General features: G+C 41.6%; 2 protein-coding genes across 8 annotated transcripts in view; one reads left to right on the forward strand and one right to left on the reverse strand.

The window, feature by feature from the left end:
* The window catches only part of LOC128691943 (uncharacterized), a 70,525-nt gene extending 68,492 nt beyond the window's left edge, over positions 1-2,033 (reverse strand). For 6 of the 7 annotated variants that reach the window (XR_011391058.1, XR_011391069.1, XR_011391057.1 and 3 more), the window contains exon 1: positions 1,908-2,033. The gene's annotated coding sequence lies outside the window, so the exon portion shown is untranslated. The remainder of the gene's footprint in view (positions 1-1,907) is intronic. The other variant, XM_070080068.1, reaches the window with a different exon arrangement.
* Positions 2,034-11,568: 9,535 nt separating this feature from the next.
* Positions 11,569-14,884, forward strand: part of LOC128691953 (beta-alanine transporter-like) — a 145,604-nt gene continuing 142,288 nt past the window's right edge. Inside the window, exon 1 of the mRNA XM_070082081.1 lies at positions 11,569-11,706. The gene's annotated coding sequence lies outside the window, so the exon portion shown is untranslated. The remainder of the gene's footprint in view (positions 11,707-14,884) is intronic.

Consider the following 14,884-nt stretch of genomic DNA (forward strand, 5'->3'; position numbering starts at 1 on the left):
TTGTGAAAGAATATTAGACTCACCAGTTGACGTGTATTGCACGCTTGGCACGATTTGTTTACTTTTGAAGTTTGGTAAAAATCGAACATTTCTCCTACTTTGAGCTCAATTTCAAGGCACCTTTCATTGTAAAACCAGTCAAAATCATCTCAATTTCAGTAATATGTCTTCCATTCTATAAAATGAGACCAAGAAAACTAGAATACAACAATAAATACTATACGAAAATACACTGCAAAGTCGCTGATTTATTAAAAAAAATGGAAAAAGTTTTTTTTTTCTCATTATGCACCGTGTGCTGCAGGATTTTTTTTAGACTGTGCACACTGACCACATAGACCCATTCTTTCATATGAAGGCCTACCAGCTTTCTCCCACTAGATTTGAGGTCGCTAGAATTTATGAGTACTAGTACGTCAAAAACCCCTACGCGTAAGACGTACTAGTACGACGAAAACCCTCAAAGGGTTAAGGGTGTTCCATCCTCTCTAAATGTCTGAACTACCTCAACAACCTCCCCTTCAGCCCTCCAGAAAATACTTTTAATAACTACACACCTCCTCCTAATTTCCAGACTATGGATTCACTGCATAATATTCACACCACACACTGCTCTCAGACATGACATCTCCACTGCCTCCAGCCTTCTCCTTGTTGCAACATTCACCATCCATACTTCACACCCATATAAGAACATTGGTATAACTATACTCTCATACATTGCTCTCTTTGCTTCCATGAATAGCATTCTTTGTCTTCACAGATTCATCCGAGCACTACTCACCCTTTCCCCTCATCACTTCTATGATTCTATGATTCATGGTACTCTGCCTTGACAAAAAACTGAAAGATAAACTGCAAATCAGCCAGAACAAAATGGTAGTATTCATCCTGGAGCTGGGTCCTGGAGCTGGGTCCTGGAGATGGGTCCTGGAGCTGGGTCCAAGAGAGCATGTAAGCCAGGATGAATTACAACAGTTGGATATGCTGAATGTTGAAGACAGAGTTAAACAACTGAAGTTAAATCAAGTTTATAAAATTGCTTACAAACAGTGTCCAGAATATCTTGGTGCTAATTTTGTCAAGGTTGGGAACCAAAGTTATCATAGTACTAGAGGGAGAGAACATAACTTTGTAGTAGCCACAGTCAGTGGCCAGGCTTCAAACACCTTTTATTATACAGCAATAAAGAAATGGAACAGACTGCCTGCACATGTCAAAGCCAGTCATAGCATGAACCAGTTCAAGAAGACAGCCTAAAGGTGCCTAATGAATGTAGTGACAGATAGGGAGGAGAATTATTATTGATTTTTTAGTTAACACACATGTAAATATAAATAACTCTTTTACTTTATTCCTAGTATATATCCTTTATAGTATAATAATAAAATATTATATCTTTTATAGTATAATAATAATAATAATAATAATAATAATAATAATAATAATAATAATAATAAGTCACTTTGTCTGACTTTTTTGGGTTATCCTGAGTTCTCTACACATATGCTGCTATGTTTAATAATCTATGTAACTGTATTTGTATATACCTGAATAAACTTACTTACTTACTTATCTTTCACAGACTCAGCTGCTGACACATCCACCCCCAAATATCTGAACACATTCACTCCCTCCATACTTCCTCCCTCCAATCAGATATCCAAACTTTCATTACCAAACTCTCTGTTATCTTCGTCACTTTGTTCTGTCCTATATTCACTTTAAATTTCCTTCTTTAACATATCCTTATTATTATGTAGCGTTTATATCAGTTTCTTTACTGTGGCTTCTGGTTGATCTTATTGTTATTGTCCTGTGTGTGGCCCCTCACCTTACTACAGACCTCTGTATATAGTCACTGACTCCAGACTCATATTAATAATAAGAACTCGTATAAAAATTACCTCATAATTGATTTTTTTCACAAAAAACAAGTCAAAACTGGCGACGAACCAGGTTTCTTCTCCTTGTTGTTGTTGGGGTTTATAGAGCCGCTGACAGCTGAGGCCGTATCGAACCCTGCCTTCCTGTGTCCGGAAAAGAAATCTCGACCAAAGTAAGAAAGTAAGTGGAAAAAAGTTTTTAGATTAGATTAGATAGATTAGATATTTTATTTTGACAAATTACGTGGTTGTATAGAAGAATATAATAGTTGGGTGTACATACCAAAAGCTCCCCTGTATGCTCCCCTCAAGGAAGGTTCCTTGATGTTGGTGAGGGGCTCTTGATTTAGGGAATTGGATCTGTGCTCCAGTTCCCCAAATTAAGCCTGAATGCCTTCCACATCCCCCCCCCAGGCGCTGTATAATCCTCCGGGTTTAGCGCTTCCCCCTTGATTGTAATAATAATAATAATAATCCCCTGTATGCTGAGCATTTCGGGCAAACTTAAAGATTAAGTTAAGAATAGTAAGGCAATAATACATAGTTCATATGGTCATTAGATGAGTTAGAGTGAGTACAGGAGAATTGTATATTATATCAGGTGGTGTTACATGGTTTTGGTAAGTCTGGTAGAGACATTTTACACTACTGAATTTAGTTAATAAATTTAAGTAATGGCGATGCATTTTGTAATAATGTTGGTAGAATTACCGACAATATGTAAAGTAAAAGGACACAAGTGCAACTAATGTGACATTTTATTGTGGCAACGTTTCGCTCTGTAGGAGCTTTGTCAAGCCGTTACGGCTTGACAAAGCCGTTATTTGTTGGATATGTGTGTGGAATTTAAGGTTGCTGTCAAGGTGCAGGTCCAGGAATTTGCCCTCATTATGTATAGCAATAGTAGTGTTGTCAATCGTTATGTTCAGCTGGGCAGCACCTGTTCTGTTCCCAAACAGAATGTAGGTTTTGTCAGTATTAAGTGTAAGCTTATCAGCACTCATTCAGGTAGATATTTTTACTAGTTCTTCGTTAACAATAGTGTTGAGTGAGGCAAGATTAGGGTGAGAGATTACATAAGTGGTGTCGTCAGCAAAGATAATTGGTTTAAGGTGTTGTGAAACATTAGGTAGATCACTGATGTATAAAAGGAAGAGCAGGGGATCAAGGACACTTCACTGTGGCACTCCAGTATCCAGTGATCTTGTTCATGAGGTTGAGTCCTTAAACGTACTGCTGCCTGTTAGGTAGGATTTGAAATATGTAAGTGCATGGCTTCTTATGCCATAATGCTCAAGTATGTGGAGTAGGATGCTGTGGTCCACTGTATCGATAAAGAGTCCTAATGGAAATTCATTTTTTTTAAGTACAGTGTAAAGCAGGTCTTGCATTTTTACAATTACGCCGTTTGTGCTTTTGTTTTTACTGAAGCCAAACTGACAAGGGTTGAGGATGCTTTGTGATGTTATAAAGGAATATAATCCCTTGTGTACGAGTTTCTCGAAGATTTTGGATAGCAATGGTAAGTTTGAAATTGGCTTGTAGTTGTTTACATCTGTGTGGACACCACCTTTGTGTATTGGTGTGAACCTCGCTAATGCAGGGGAAGTGCTGGTTTCTAGTGATTTGTTAAAGAGTAATGAAATAGCAGGTGAGAGAACATGAGCTGCTTGTTTGTACAATAATGGAGGAACTTGAGCCAGATTTCCTGATTTATTTTTAACTGGCTTAATAATCGTAGTGATTTCTGTGGGCTCGGTTGGTGCAGGATAGAAGGAGGTTGCGGAATTCCTTAGTAATCACTTGCTCGGGCGTTGGTGCCTGGGATTTTACTGGTGAGATTTGATCCTGTGGTTGAAAAAAAGTCATTTTGTTAACGGTATCAATAGGCTGTTGTTGAGCTTCATTCGGTTTAGTGAGGACAATATCCCTAGTTTCTTTTTTTTTAGTTTGTGGTGCCTAGAATATGAGAGAGTGTCTTCCAGGTCTTTTTTTTATATCTCCTCTTGTTTCAGTGAATCTACTGGAGTAGTACAATTGCTTAGCCTTTCTTATTAGGTTGGTGAGAGCTGATGCATATTGTTTAACAATTTCCAGTAGATCCTTCATGTGTTAGCTCAAATCACCGACCAGTATGTTTTAAATAAGTGACCCACTGATCAGAGCAGATCGACTGGTCCGGACCCTTGACTGGTCCGAACCCTTGACTGGTCCGAACCCGGGACTGGTTTCAAACAGTTTCGTTGGACAATAAAGCAGACTGTAAACGGATGGGGTTGTAGGCGCCCTTATAAACACAAACATTAAAAATCAGGAACGTGACGGTAAGCTGTCCAATATATACAAAAAGAGTTAGAAACAGAAATACAAATAGCTAGAGCTTCATTTAAGGTTATTAATATAATATTCAAGAGGTTGCTAGTAGAATTGCAGTAAATCAACCATTCAAATCATTATGAAGCTGTGTGTAGTCTGTGGTCAGTCAAACAAACGGGCTTCCACATGGATAAATTGTCATTTTTGTGGAAATTGGTGTCACGCCCCTTGTGCAGATATCCCAGAACTAGCTACAAGCAGTATTAAAACAGAGAAGTGTTTCTGGGTATGCCCAAATGAGGAAAATCTGTGGACTAAAATCACAAGGGTATTAAAAGAGGACAACATCAAAGCTGCTTTCATAGAAAACCTGGAAGCTTTCTACAACAGATGGGAACATAAAAAGTCTGGGCTGAATGGTACTGCCCTTGATACTGGCCATGTAGTCACAAACTGTAAGGCTGGAGGTGATGTCCTGGGAGACAGTAATAGTAAAGCTGGAGGTGCTGTCCTGGGAGACAGTAATGGTGAAGCTGGAGGTGCTGTCCTGGGAGACAGAAATGGTGAAGCTGGAGATACTGTCCTGGGAGACAGTAATGGTGAAGCTGGAGATTTTGTCCAGGTAGTCGGGAATTATACGCAGGAAGGAATACATATAAATGACCTCATAGGGGACAGGAGCCATAGTAGGGAAACAAGTGTAGTCAAAGATAAGATAAAACCAATATTGCAAACTAGAAATTCCGCAGGAAATAGCAAACAAGAGGACTCCAATAGCAATAGTGAGGATAAATTACCAAAAACAACTGGTGGGAGCTCCATCGTTGGTGCTAGGGAGGATAGAAGTAAGACAGGGAAACATGCACCAACAGGGAATACAGTCACAGAAACCCAAGGCAAGCGGAAACCAAGCCTGTGCACATACTATGCACTTGGTATCTGCTGGCATGGGAAATCTGGAAAAACAGATGGGACGTGCAACTATGACCACCCTAGAAAATGCCATGCCCATATGACAACAGGAAAATGCAAACTCCCTTCCTGTAAGCTTTTTCACCCTGAAATGTGTACCTCTTCAGTACAGGAAAGACTGTGCTATAACTTAAATTGCCAGGCATACCATCTAAAGGGGACAAAAAGATACAAAACATCCAGGCCATGGGAAAACCTGGGTAGCCACAGCCACTCAAGAGGGAGAGGTTTTTTAGTGCCAGGAAGGAAAAAAAACTGGCAGGAAATGGCAGAAATCGTACACCAAATCCAGTCATTCCTGGAGTGGAACCACAGTCGATGGCCTCCACTCCAAACCAACAGATACAGATACTAATGCCGGAAAAAAAATCCCCCCCCAGTACCAACAATACCACCAGTCCGATAACATTCTTCTTTGCAAATATACAGGGTCTAAAGCCAGCAACAAACAACAAAATACCTTTCATCCGTGGACTGCTTGCAGAGGCAAAGGCAATGTTCGCGGCTTTCACTGAGACCCACATAAAGGATCACTTGGACAATGAAATATGGATCCCAGGTTACAACCTATACAGATGTGACAGAGTGAACAGGCAAAAGGGGGGGTTGGCCTGTACATTGCAGAGTCACTTGTTTGCACAGAACTGCTTAATGCCTCAAATGACGTAGTGGAAGTTTTAGCAGTAAAGGTCGAGTACCAAAACCTAGTCATTGTGGTAGTCTACAAGCCTCCGGATGCAACATCCCAGCAATTCCAGGAACAGCTGTTAAAAATTGACCACTGTCTGGAAAATCTTCCAGCTCCTGCACCCAACATCTTGCTCCTAGGGGATTTCAACTTAAGGCACCTAAAATGGAGGAATATAGCAAATAATATTGTTGCAGTAATAACACCAGGAGGCAGCTCTGATGAAAACTCACACTCACACGAGCTTTTAAATCTCTGCACAAAATTCAATTTAAACCAGCAAATAATAGAGCCTACTAGACTGGAGAATACACTAGACCTCATATTCACTAACAATGATGATCTGATAAGAAATGTCACCATATCAAAAACAATATACTCAGATCACAACATAATTGAGGTTCAGACATGTATGCGAGGAGCCCCAGACCGACAAAATGAGACTAGTCACGAGGGAGCATTCACCAAATTCAACTTCAATAACAAAAACATAAAGTGGGACCAAGTAAACCAAGTCCTAACCGATATAAGCTGGGAAGATATACTAAGCAACACAGACCCAAACTTATGCCTAGAACAGATTAACTCGGTGGCACTCGATGTATGCACAAGGCTTATTCCTCTAAGAAAAAGGAGGAGTAGATGTAAAATAGAAAGAGACAGGCGGTCCCTTTACAGGCGACGGAAAAGAATAACAGAGCGGCTAAAAGAGGTCAATATATCTGAAATGCGCAGGGAGACACTGGTCAGAGAAATAGCAAGCATCGAACTTAAGCTAAAAGAATCCTTTAGGAGTCAGGAATCGCGGGAAGAACTAAAAGCTATAAATGAAATCGAAAGAAACCCAAAGTATTTCTTCTCCTATGCCAAATCAAAATCGAGAACAATGCCCAGTATTGGGCCCCTACTTAAACAAGATGGGTCCTACACAGATGACAGCAAGGAAATGAGTGAGCTACTCAAGTCCCAATATGACTCAGTTTTTAGCAAGCCGCTAACCAGACTGAGAGTCGAAGATCAAAATGAATTTTTTATGAGAGAACCACAAAATTTGATTAACACAAGCCTATCCGATGTTATCCTGACGCCAAATGACTTCGAACAGGCGATAAATGACATGCCCATGCACTCTGCCCCAGGGCCAGACTCATGGAACTCTGTGTTCATCAAGAACTGCAAGAAGCCCCTATCACGAGCCTTTTCCATCCTATGGAGAGGGAGCATGGACACGGGGGTCGTCCCTCAGTTACTAAAAACAACAGACATAGCCCCACTCCACAAAGGGGGCAGTAAAGCAACAGCAAAGAACTACAGACCAATAGCACTAACATCCCATATCATAAAAATCTTTGAAAGGGTCCTAAGAAGCAAGATCACCACCCATCTAGAAACCCATCAGTTACACAACCCAGGGCAACATGGGTTTAGAACAGGTCGCTCCTGTCTGTTTCAACTACTGGATCACTACAACAAGGTCCTAAATGCACTAGAAGACAAAAAGAATGCAGATGTAATATATACAGACTTTGCAAAAGCCTTCGACAAGTGTGACCATGGCGCAATAGCGCACAAAATGCGCGCTAAAGGAATAACAGGAAAAGTCGGTCGATGGATCTATAAATTCCTCACTAACAGAACACATAGAGTAGTCGTCAACAGAGTAAAGTCCGAGGCAGCTACGGTGAAAAGCTCTGTTCCACAAGGCACAGTACTAGCTCCCATCTTGTTCCTCATCCTCATATCCGACATAGACAAGGATGTCAGCCACAGCACCGTGTCTTCCTTTGCAGATGACACCCGAATCTGCATGACAGTGTCTTCCATTGCAGACACTGCAAGGCTCCAGGCGGACATCAACCAAATCTTTCAGTGGGCTGCAGAAAACAATATGAAGTTCAACGATGAGAAATTTCAATTACTCAGATATGGTAAACATGAGGAAATTAAATCTTCATCAGAGTACAAAACAAATTCTGGCCACAAAATAGAGCGAAACACCAACGTCAAAGACCTGGGAGTGATTATGTCGGAGGATCTCACCTTCAAGGACCATAACATTGTATCAATCGCATCTGCTAGAAAAATGACAGGATGGATAATGAGAACCTTCAAAACTAGGGAGGCCAAGCCCATGATGACACTCTTCAGGTCACTTGTTCTATCTAGGCTGGAATATTGCTGCACTCTAACAGCACCTTTCAAGGCAGGTGAAATTGCCGACCTAGAAAATGTACAGAGAACTTTCACGGCGCGCATAACGGAGATAAAACACCTCAATTACTGGGAGCGCTTGAGGTTTCTAAACCTGTATTCCCTGGAACGCAGGAGGGAGAGATACATGATTATATACACCTGGAAAATCCTAGAGGGACTAGTACCGAACTTGCACACGAAAATCACTCACTACGAAAGCAAAAGACTTGGCAGACGATGCACCATCCCCCCAATGAAAAGCAGGGGTGTCACTAGCACGTTAAGAGACCATACAATAAGTGTCAGGGGCCCGAGACTGTTCAACTGCCTCCCAGCACACATAAGGGTGATTACCAACAGACCCCTGGCAGTCTTCAAGCTGGCACTGGACAAGCACCTAAAGTCAGTTCCTGATCAGCCGGGCTGTGGCTCGTACGTTGGTTTGCGTGCAGCCAGCAGCAACAGCCTGGTTGATCAGGCGCTGATCCACCAGGAGGCCTGGTCACAGACCGGGCCGCGGGGGCATTGACCCCCGAAACTCTCTCCAGGTAAACTCCAGGATCTGTACTGTTTTTTATACCGATGTTTCTTATCAATGAATCTTAGTATGCTGTTGGGTAGCCATGGGCAACCTAGCCGTTTACTTTTAATGTTTCAATTTTATGAAACTGTTTATTATGTAGTCTAAGTAGTTTGTTTAGAAATATGTCTAGTCAATCATTGATACCATTAGCCTCGGAGAATTTTGTAGGCCAGTCAATCTTACCTAGCTCTTTTGTGAAGTTACTTATTGAGGCCTCGTCCTGGATAAGATAAGATTTCGTTCGGATTTTTAACCCCGGAGGGTTAGCCACCCAGGATAACCCAAGAAAGTCAGTGCGTCATCGAGGACTGTCTAACTTATTTCAATTGGGGTCCTTAATCTTGTCCCCCAGGATGCGACCCACACCAGTCGACTAACACCCAGGTACCTATTTGCTGCTAGGTGAACAGGAGTAAGGAAACGTGTCGAAATGTTTCCACCCGCCGGGAATCGAACCCGGGCACTCCGTGTGTGAAGTGGGAGCTTTGGCCACCGGGCCACCTCCCTGGTTGTATTCCAGTGGTTGTTTACCAGTATTTGTTAAGAGGAAGGTGGGGTAGTGGTCAGTAGTGCTGTCTGTGATCATCCCTAATTTAAGTGGGGCTGGTATATTAATCCATATATGATCAATTATGGCTGCACTTGTCTCAGTTAGCCTGGTTGGTTTTGATATAGTTGGTATGAGTAGTGTTGTTCATATTGTTGATGAAATGAGTTACTGGCTGGTTGATGTTGGAGTCTCCGGCTAGGAGGAGGTAGTGCTTGTTCATTTGGTGTTTGTGATTAGTGTCTTAAATTTATCGCTAAAATCTGGGATTTTGTATGAGGCGTCCGGTAAATCTTGGTGTATACAGCACCAGTATAGAACCTTCATAATAAAAGCGATACTTTAGCCAGGAAAAGTACCTGAAGTAAAGTGTATAATATAACTTCAGTGTATCTGTGTTTAGCATTAGGAATAATATAGAAGAAAAGTAAATATTGAAAATGAATGTTATAGGAATCCAGTTAGAAGCCTGACTAGATCTATAACCCACTATAATAACATGCACGTAGATAATTAAGTTTATGGAATAATTTGCAATATGAACAGGCTAACTGATGAAAGTTAAGACACATGTGCAACATCTGGATATCTTTATTGTAGACGTTTCGCCATCCAGTGGCTTTATCAATACAGATTCTAGGACATAATTGGAAGACAGTAGAACTATATACAAAAGATGAGATAATCAGTCCCTCAGCCTTGGAGTTAGTGTTCACAGCACCGTGGTGGAGGAGAATCTGGAGCAAAGGCAAGAAGACTGGCGGTTATATAGGCGTCTTATATAGGAATCTTGGTTCAGAGGACATCCACAAGACCTTCACTGCTACTACTACTAACCCATCCCTTTGGGTAGGACCTACTTCCACTGAGGAATCCCGCCTACCAGTGACTATATCCTCGTCTGCTACACGTCCTTTTCCACTGACACCTATATAACCGCCAGTCTTCTTGCCTTTGCTCCAGATTCTCCTCCACCACGATGCTGTCAACACTAACTCCAAGGCTGAGGGACTGATTACCTCATCTTTTGTATATAGTTCTACTGTCTTCCAATTATGTCCTAGAATCTGTATTGATAAAGCCACTGGATGGCGAAACGTCTACAATAAAGATATCCAGATGTTGCACATGTGCCTTAACTTTCATATTGTCGGTATTTTATACCTGTCTTGCACAGACTAACAACTGATGTTGTTGTAACCAGGTTTAAGCTTAGTTACAAACACACAGATGATAATCAAACTAAATGCAAATTATGTGATCGGTCTTATGATCACTATCTTGAACACTATGTACTTTATTGTCCACTTACTGAAAAATGTAGAGACAGACAGTTTAATAATTATTAATAAAACTGAGATACCAGATATACTAAGCAAATTTCCTAAATTTGCTTGTAACAGATAGTGCACTGAATAAATAAATCCGAGTGTATTCTTGTAAACCCTTTTGGAGACAAGTTCCTAGTAGGTATTTTGTGTATCCATATGCTCTCGCACTACCATTCAGAGGATGGTTACGAGGTACACAATAAACTAGTAACTTCTGCGGTAAAATCCAAATCTTCCCCATGAATCCTGGTTCCTGAAGCCTTGCCCAGGCAGGAAGTGAGGATTATATACCAAGTCTGTCCCCCTAAACCCTTACCTGGAGTTTGCCTGGAGAGAGTCCCGGGGGTCAACGCCCCCGCGGCCCGGTCTGTGACCAGGCCTCCTGGTGGATCAGAGCCTGATCAACCAGGCTGTTACTGCTGGCTACACGCAATCCAACGTACGAGCCACAGCCCGGGTGGTCAGGTGCTTGTCCAGTGCCAGCTTGAAGACTGCCAGGGGTCTATTGGTAATCCCCCTTATGTATGCTGGGAGGCAGTTGAACAGTCTCGGGCCCCTGACACTTATTGTATGGTCTCTTAACGTGCTAGTGACACCCCTGCTTTTCATTGGGGGGGCTGTTGCATCGTCTGCCAAGTCTTTTGCTTTCGTAGTGAGTGATTTTCGTGTGCAAGTTCGGTACTAGTCCCTCTAGGATTTTCCAGGTGTATATAATCATGTATCTCTCCCGCCTGCGTTCCAGGGAATACAGTTTTAGGAACCTCAAGCGTTCCCAGTAATTGAGGTGTTTTATCTCCGTTATGCGCGCCGTGAAGGTTTCCCTTAATTCCCACCCCCCGGAAGTTTTTCCCCGGAAAGTGAAGTTTCCCCCTAGTTATTCCCTGCTTCTCCCCCGGAAAGTGAAGTTTTCCCCTAGTTATTCCCTGCTTCTCCCCCGGAAAGTGAAGTTTTCCCCTAGTTATTCCCTGCTTCTCCCCCGGAAAGTGAAGTTTTCCCCTAGTTACTCACTGCTGTTTCGTCCCCCCAGTAATTAGGTAACTTGGCCGTAGAGTAACAGGACTCCCTGCTGGTGCTGGTGATGCCTCCCCGCTGCCAGCACCAGCAGTGCCTGCTCAGCGGTCGAGCAGTGAGGATGTGTGGTATTTTTGCTGCTGTTCTTCCATGCTGATTCGTGTTCTAAAATAAGCTTGGTAAGTCTTTACTTATAAAAATGTGAGTGTTGCTTATATATAGGGTGCCGAATAGGTAAAACTTGTGATTTTAACTTAAATAGCAATGCTCTTCTTGCCGAATAAGGTGAGCGAAAATTTGTGTATGCAATAATTTCGCAAAAATCATTCTGAACCTAACGAGAAAAATATATTTCATTGTGTTTGTTTATTATTAAATTACTGTAAACTTATCTAAAATCTGTTTAGCTGGATTAGGCTAAATTAAATTGTGCTTGTTATGATAAGGTTAGGTAAGTTTTCTATTTTTTTTTTTTTTTGGTACAAAATTATTATTTTTTGCATTAACATAAATGAAAAAAATATAAATCTTTAAACGTATAAACCCCTCAAGGAAGGTTCCTTGATGTTGGTGAGGGGCTCTTGATTTAGGGAATTGAATCTGTGCTCCAGTTCCCCGAATTAAGCCTGAATGCCTTCCACATCCCCCCTCCAGGCGCTGTATAATCCACCGGGTTTAGCGCTTCTCCCTTGATTATAATAATAATAATAATTTAAACGTATAAAAAAAATTATAGAAATGACTTAATTTTAAATGAGTTCTTGCTAATTGACCAGTTTAACATATTCGGCACGATATATATATATATATATATATATATATATATATATATATATATATATATATATATATATATATATATATATATATATATATATATATATATATATATATATATATATGCAATAAGATCACAGTAAACAGGTGATTTCAGAATATGCAAAACAACCACTGTGAAAGAATAGAGAAATTCCAAGCGCTTTCGTGACTACTCACGAAAGCGCTTGGAATTTCTCTATTCTTTCAGAGTGGTTGTTTTGCATATATATATATATATATATATATATATATATATATATATATATATATATATATATATATATATATATATATATATATATATATATATATGTGTGTGTGTGTGTGTGTGTGTGTGTGTGTGTGTGAGTGTGGTGTGTGAGTGTGGTGTGTGTGTGTGTGTGTGTGCGTGTTACTTATGACATTAATCACAAGACTTCTGTGTGGTGCATCAACAGGTGTAATGGTGGTGCATCAACAGGTGTAGTAGTGGCGGTGGTGCATCAACAGGTGCAGTAGTGGTGGTGCGTTAACATATGCAGTGGTGGTGGTAGTGGACCAACAAGTGTAGCGATGGTGATGGCGCATCAGCAGGTGTAGTGGTGGTGCAACAGGTGCGATAGTGATGGTGGTACATGAAAAAGTATGGTGGTGGTGGTGCATCAACAGGTGTGGTAGTGGTGATGCCTTAACAGGCTTGGTGGTGATGGTGCATCAACAGGTTTGGCGGTGGTGGTGCATCAACAGGTGTGGTGGTGGTGGTGATGCATCAGCAGGTGTGGTGGCAATACATCGGCAGGTGTGGTGGTGGTGCATCAACAGGTGTCGCTGTGATGCATCAATAGGTGTGGTGGTGATACATCTGCAGGTGTGGGGGCGGTGGTGATACATCAACAGGTGTGGTGGTGGTGGTGATGCATCAGCAGGTGTGGTGGTGGTGGTGGTGGTGATGCATCAGCAGGTGTGGTAGTGGTGGTGGTGATACATCAGCAGGTGTGGTGGTGGTGGTGGTGATACATCAACTGGGACCAGGTAAACCATGTCTTAAATGAAACATGTTGGGAAGATGTCTTAAATGACATGGATCCAGACCAGTGCCTTGAAAGGATCAACTTCCTGGCAGCTGAAGCATGTTCTAGGCATATTCCCCTAAGAAAGAAAATGAGCAGGAGTAAACTGGAGAGAGAAAGATGCTTCCTTTACAGAAGACGACGAAGAATCACTGAGCTCCTCAGGAGTGCTAGAATATCTGATACACGGAAGGAGGCGCTGACCAGGGAAGTGGAAACTATCGAACTTAAGTTAAATGACTCTTACAGGAACCAGGAGAGACAAGAGGAGCTTAAAGCTATTAGTGAAATTGAAAGAAATTCGAAATATTTCTTTTCACATGCCAAAAACAAGGCAAATACCACATCTAGTATTGGGCCCTTACTCAGACAGGATGGGACTTACACAGATGACAACAAGGAAATGAGTGAAATACTGAAATCCCAGTACGACTCTGTGTTTAGTGAGCCACTAATCAGTCTGAGGATCGACGACCCAAATGATTTCTTCATGAATGAGCCTCATAACTCCATAAATGTATGCCAGATTTCCGACATTACCCTAACTCCGATAGACTTTGAAAAAGCCATTGACATGCCCATGCACTCAGCCCCGGGCCCAGACTCGTGGAACTCTGTATTCATTAAGAACTGCAAGAAACCCCTCTCGCGTGCCCTAAGTACACTATGGAGGAGGAGCTTGGACATGGGTGAAATTCCACAGTCACTTAAAACAACGGATATAGCCCCACTCCATAAAGGTGGCAGCAAAGCATTAGCTAAGAACTATAGACCAATAGCTCTAACGTCTCACATCATAAAAATCTTTGAAAGAGTGCTAAGAAGCAGGATTGCAAACCACCTGGATTCCCAAAAACTGCACAATCCAGGGCAACATGGGTTCAGGGCAAGTCGCTCCTGCCTCTCACAACTACTGGATCACTATGATAAGGCCTTGGATGCACTGGAAGAAAATCAGAATGCAGCTGTAATATACACAGACTTTGCAAAAGCGTTTGACAAGTGAGATCATGGCATAATAGCGCACAAAATACGTGCTAAAGGAATAACTGGCAAACTGGGGAGATGGATCTTCAACTTCATAACCAATCGAACACAAAGAGTAGTGGTAAACAGAGTTAAATCGGATGCTGCCAAAGTGCAGAGCTCTGTTCTACAAGGCACAGTACTCGCCCCCATCCTGTTCCTCAAACTCATATCAGACATAGACAGAGATATAACCCACAGCACCGTATCATCCTTTGCAGATGATACTAGGATCTGCATGAGGCTGTCATTTATTGAGGACACGGTTCACCTCCAAGAAGATATAAACAAAGTTTTCCAGTGGGCAACGGAAAACAATATGATGTTCAATGAGGACAAATTCCAACTGCTCCGTTATGGAAAACTGGAGGGGATAATAACTAGAACAGAGTATACTACAAACTCTGGTCATACAATAGAGCGGAAAAATAATGTAAGGGACCTGGGAGAAGTAATGTCTGAG

The sequence above is a fragment of the Cherax quadricarinatus genome, chromosome 6, assembly GCF_038502225.1.
Source record: "Cherax quadricarinatus isolate ZL_2023a chromosome 6, ASM3850222v1, whole genome shotgun sequence".
NCBI lineage: Eukaryota > Metazoa > Arthropoda > Malacostraca > Decapoda > Parastacidae > Cherax > Cherax quadricarinatus.